Genomic DNA, 6126 nt, shown 5'->3' with positions numbered 1-6126 from the left:
GGGAACTGGAGATGTCACATTCATGAGAATTAAATGTTTTGGTTTAGTTGGGTCACTATGAGCTATTGGCTATGTGCACTTATTTATGATAAAGTTTTTAAAAAGTTATTCCACCCAAAACTTATTAGGAGCTGTTACCCCAAAAGTCTGCAAAAAAAATGATGGTTGCTGGAATTCAACTGTATATTTCCATTGAAATGTGCAATAATTAGTATCCCTATAATACAAAAGGCCGATTTTGTGCACACCTTAAAGCAAAGAGATTCACAAAGAATAAGTTTGTAATTTGATACCTTAGGTAATATACTATTGCCCTACTTGTTACTATTTTTCCACAAAAGCATTTTTAAACTCTTCCTTTACACATCAAGAAGATTAACTCCCAAACATATTTTCAAAATCACAGATAACTTCTTCTTCTTCTTCTTCACTCAAATCACAGTTATTTGAGACGAAGGGGAGAAAATGAAAACTGCATAATAATTATATGTAGATTGAAATCTCCTTCTCATAAAATTGTTAATGCTTGAAGAGAGACAGAGCTTATTCTTGGGAAGAAAAAGTACAGAAAATCAATCAGTCCAATTTAGTAACAAAGTTCCTTATCAACTCCTACTTTTGGAATTAAAATATATAATACCAGTCAAGCAAAACTAGTCAATAAAGATTTGTAGATTCCTTTTCTAATTGCACCAAGGCCACAAAGAGCCACCATACATGGATCTCTTAAACACAGGATAGGGAATGGCTGTTGTCTGTGAAAAATTGATTGTGCCCAGTTCATTCCCAGAGCAAGCACATAGTCCACACCCGCTACCTTAATTGCTTTGTTACATTTAGGGGTATGCCAGTGGTAGAGATGAACAAATTTGTCAATCTTGGTTCATCTCAATTTCTTCTTTTTCCAATTTTAAGTTCAGCTCTCCACATTTCCGCGGCACTTTCTGATATTTTTTTTAACGTCCTCGTGAAAATTTATAAGTGGTTTACGGCAAATGTCTCCTAATACACACATTTGTGTGTACAATTCTGCTCAATATAAACATTTTTGCAAAGCAATTTTCCCTCATGTAATGCATTTTTGCATGATATTTTCATTTGTTGTTGCTGAATCGTTTAGTCATGTCCGACTCTTCATGATCCCATGGACCAGAGCACGCCAGGCACTCCTGTCTTCCACTGCTTCCCACAGTTTGGTCAAACTCATGCTGGTAGCTTCAAGAACACTGTCCAACCATCTTGTCCCCTTGTCCTTGGGCCCTCCATCTTTCCCAACATCAGGGTCTTTTCCAGGGAGTCTTCTCTTCTCATGAGGTGGCCAAAGTACTGGAGCCTCAGCTTCACGGTCTGTCCTTCCAGTGATTAGCATGTGCATTTTTAGGCACAATTTACCCCAGTATATGATTATTGGTTAACTTTGGTTGGGTGACAAACTGAACTGCAAAATTAGGCGAAGTGCAAATTTCAAAGGATGGCTGTATTTCAGTTCTCATATTGTTTCAGAAAGTGCAAATTAGATAGGTTCACTTTTAAATGTGAACTGAATTCAATTTCTCCTCATCCATAGTCATGACTAATATTACATGTAGGTGGAGCTTCTGGTTTAGCCATAATTTGGAAACGGGTAGAAACAACTCTGAAAACCATGGTTTATAGAAATCACATTTAGGCCTATCCATGCCTAAATTTATTTATTCATGTTATTAGATTTTGTATACCACTCAAATTAATAATATTATTATTATTCCCTGGTTCACATTCAAATTCAATCCAAAAGCCTTCCCAAAGGCCTTCCAGCCAGCACCCAATCCCTTAAAACAACACCTTCCTTTTCTTTCAAGTAGGGAGAGACAGTGTGCATGAGATTTGAGAGAGGTTTTTATTATTATTATTTCTCATTCTTTTTGTCTGCCATTCTCATGCTTTGAATAATGGAGGAGAAGGGTGCCAAAGCAGGGATACAGCTGCCCTAAAGACTGCTGCAGGAGCTTTTAAATTGGAAATTGGCAGTATATATAAAGTAAGATTCCCCTTCCCACCCGCCTCATTTGCAGATGAGCCCTCCAGAATGGAACAGAAAGACAGAAAGTGGAAATGGAATACAAGTTATTGCTAGACTTCTGTGCAATCCATGTAAATAAACATGGATTTTGAGGAAATTTTCTCCACATGCAGTGTGTGTGTGTGTGTGTGTGTGTGTGAGAGAGAGAGAGAGAGAGAGAGAGAGAGAGAGAGAGAGAGAGATAGAGAGAGAGAGAGAGAGATACCATTTGTCTCTGTGTCAGTCAGGTTTCCAACCCAGAAACTGTGGAGTTTACCACTGTCATTGCTAACAAAAGCATCTAAATTCAGAAATTCTAAAAAAAAAGAAAACCCCACAGGGCACAATCAGGAGTCTGTAAAGACTTCTAGCTAATTCCTTTCCTTCTTTTCAGCTAGCAATGGCAATGCATAGTTAAATGATGAAATTTGCTGCTGCAAGATGTGGCGAGGACCACCAGCTTAGATGAATTTATATAGAAACACATGGCAATAAAGGCTGTTGACTACTGTTCATGAGGGTTTTGTACTAACTTCCTACGGAACAAGAGGCCCCATGCCTCTACATACCAGTTACTGCATAACAACAGCAGGGGGGCTATTAGGGGCTTCCTGTGGGCATCTGGGTGGCCACTGTGAGATACAGGATGCTAGACTAAATGGACCTTTAGTTTGATCGGTGGAGCTTTTATTATGTTAGCACCACACCTGCCAACAGTAAATGTTTGATGTTCCTGGTCACTTCAAAATCAGTATGCAGTGGACATCTTCAGATTGTTTTATTTCTTAAACAAAGTTATCTGACACATTTCAGAAGATAAATAAGAAAGCACTTTCCAATGTTATCTCAACTATATTTACACTGATTCCAGGTAGTAAAATTCAAGGTTTTCAGTATCAAGAAAAGCATCTTAACAGGCATCTATCTGCCTGTTATGACGGTTTTGTTTTCAAAACTCTTCTCTGCCTCCATGGCACTTCAATCAGTTCTCACCCCAGTTGTGTTTTTAAGGAATCAGAACTCTGTATTTTAATCTCCCACATTCCAAATTCAGTCTCTCTTTTATTCAAAAGAAGATCACCACTGTGTGGTCCAAAAACTCATAGAAAATGACTTTCTTATTACAGGTGAGCATAAGTATTTGATTAGTTAGAACTGCTGGGTTCCCTTTCTCTGTGGGCACTTAAAGCTGCTGAGTGACATTCAGAAAAGAAACAGGCAAGCCCTTATCTTAGTGATATCAATACTTTCTCTGTATGCAATGCATTTAGAATGATGCTTTTACTCTCACAAAGCCATGTGGCCTAAAGGAAGAATGGTTTTCCATGATCGTGTATTACTAAGATTTAGAAAACTTTGAACTTATTCTTACCTACTCAGCTTCTAAAGGTTTATTTCTTTATATAAAAGACAGTTTTGAATTAACCATTGGATTTATATTGAATGATTAAATGATAAGATTTTAAAATATTTTTTAGCAGAACTGAAAAAGGTGGAATATGTCATAACTGAAGACACCTGCTATGAACTGGGAGGATCTCTGATGATTCAGAAAAAATATGTCTTACAAAAAGAGAATTTTAAGCTGTTTTTCAGTGATGAGAACTTTCAGCTAATGAGGAGACACATTACTCATATGCTACTTATGTGCAGGGTACAATTGTGTTTATTTATAGTGAGGCAGTGCTTTTAGTGCTGTCCTGGACTTTGTGTCTCCTTCCTCAAAAAAGCACATACTAGTTTGATGTGAAACTGCAGTTGCTTGAAGAGGAACCTAAACACATGATCTCTTGCTGTCACGTAGAGCAGTGTTCCCCAACCTTGGGCCTCCAGCTGTTTTTGGACTACAACTCCCATCATCCCTCGCTAGCAAGACCAGTGGTCAAGGATGATGGGAATTGTAGTCCAAAAACAGCTGGAGGCCCAAGCTTGGGGAACACTGATGTAGAGTCTCTGCATGATCAGGACACCTGCACAGAACACCAGGATCTCACGTGTTGGGGTCTCTACCATTGTTTGAGGAGATCTGACATTGAGGAGCAGGGCTAAAAGTGCAGCCCCACTCCAAGGAAGCAGAAGTGCACCGTAGATGCAAGCAATGTGTTGGAAAACTCCAGGGCGAAGGTGCTAGGAGACTTCAACCTTTACACTGAGGCTTCCCTTACTATCTCAGGACCTCATAACCTCTAGGACACCTCTAGGGCATATCCAACTCCCAAGAGACTGTGATCTACTCCCAATATAAAAAAAACTGGCAGTGATCTACCCATTGTCATTGGAGGGAGGAAAAGCGTGGGTGGGGTGGGAGGATTGCCCAGAGTTGTTGAGCTTTTGGGGGGAGGATTGCACAGAGTTGTTTTTTTTTTTTTTTTTGCTTTTCCCCTGTAACTTTTTGTAAATGATAAGGATCCAGCGATCTACTGGGATCAGCCAGGGATATACCAGTAGACCACAATCTACTGGTTGGACATCCCTGCTCTAAGACAACTATGGTGCTCTCTCAAATTGTTATCCAGAAAGTGAATGAGACATGTTACACTTTCTCAAATTGCCCCAGGGCTTGATTTCCTAAAGGCTGGAGAGTGGATGTGGAAATATTATTTCCTAGTGAGCTCCCGTCTTTCAGCACTAGTTGCCCCATACCCTCTCCTCAACCCTCAGGCATGAGCGTTCAAATAAAATGGTCAATTTCTGAAGTTCTTCGAATCTGATGGATTCTTGAACTCTGGGGGATTTTGCAAATTCTGCCTAAACATACTTACAAGTCTTCCTGGAATTTGGAACCCTGCATGATTGGTCTTCTCAGTCATGAGTCTTTTCATAGAATCATAGAATCATAGAGTTGGAAGAGACCACAAGGGCCATCGAGTCCAACCCCTGCCAAGCAGGAAACACCATCAGAGCACTCCTGACATATGGTTGTCAAGCCTCTGCTTAAAGACCTCCAAAGTAGGAGACTCCACCACACTCCTTGGCAGCAAATTCCACTGTCAAACAGCTCTTACTGTCAGGAAGTTCTTCCTAACGTTTAGGTGGAATCTTCTTTCTTGTAGTTTGGATCCATTGCTCCGTGTCCGCTTCTCTGGAGCAGCAGAAAACAACCTTTCTCCCTCCTCTATGTGACATCCTTTTATATATTTGAACATGGCTATCATATCACCCCTTAACCTCCTCTTCTCCAGGCTAAACATGCTCAGCTCCCTTAGCTGTTCCTCATAAGGCATCATTTCCAGACCTTTGACCATTTTGGTTGCCCTCCTCTGGACACGTTCCAGTTTGTCAGTGTCCTTCTTGAATTGTGGTGCCCAGAACTGGACACAGTACTCCAGGTGAGGTCTGACCAGAGCAGAATACAGTGGCACTATTACTTTTAAGTGTGTTCATGCTAGCAAGCCACCTTCAGACTTGCCGGCCAACAGGGAAGGGACAGGATATATACCCTGAGTCTCCTACACATTTAAAAACTTCAAATGGACACAAAATGGAATTGTAGGCATATGTTCTCATCTCAAAATAATGTAGACTGAGGTTTGGTGATGTGGAAACAACATTCCTGTACATTCCTGCTGCTGCAGTTTAAGGGCATGTTCACACTCTAAGAAACCAGTAGATGGAACCAGTGGTTCCAATGGTTCCATCTCATGTGGAATGGGACAAAGCTGCAGGAAAGCAGGAGAAGGAAGGTTTTTCTTCTTTCTGTTGCTAGCAGGGGTGAAAGAAGGCTTACCGGCTCCCTGTGCGGGGTGTCGGGGGCGGGAAACCACCTGGCGTGCATGCGTGTGCACCGTATGTACGGCAGATGCACAGCGCTACTGCGTATGGCACATGCACATGTGCCGTACATAGTGTCTCTGCACATGCACTGCCGGGCGGTTTGCTGACGGCACCACTCGAGCGCCATACAGACAGCGGCGGCATCCTCTGCTCGCGGCTGCAGTGGCGGGATTCTCTGCACGCAGCTGTGGCAGTGCAATGGCGGCTCACGCTGCTATGCTCGGTGTTGGTGGGCAAGCTTCCCATGGGGTGCCTTCTTGTCACCCCCTCAGAGATGGCTCCCAAGGTGGGCCCCCCACCCCACCCCCTTC

The sequence above is a fragment of the Podarcis vaucheri genome, assembly GCF_965113315.1.
Source record: "Podarcis vaucheri genome assembly, chromosome: 4".
Classification (NCBI taxonomy): Eukaryota; Metazoa; Chordata; class Lepidosauria; order Squamata; family Lacertidae; genus Podarcis; species Podarcis vaucheri.
Note: the sequence above shows the minus strand (reverse complement) of the source record.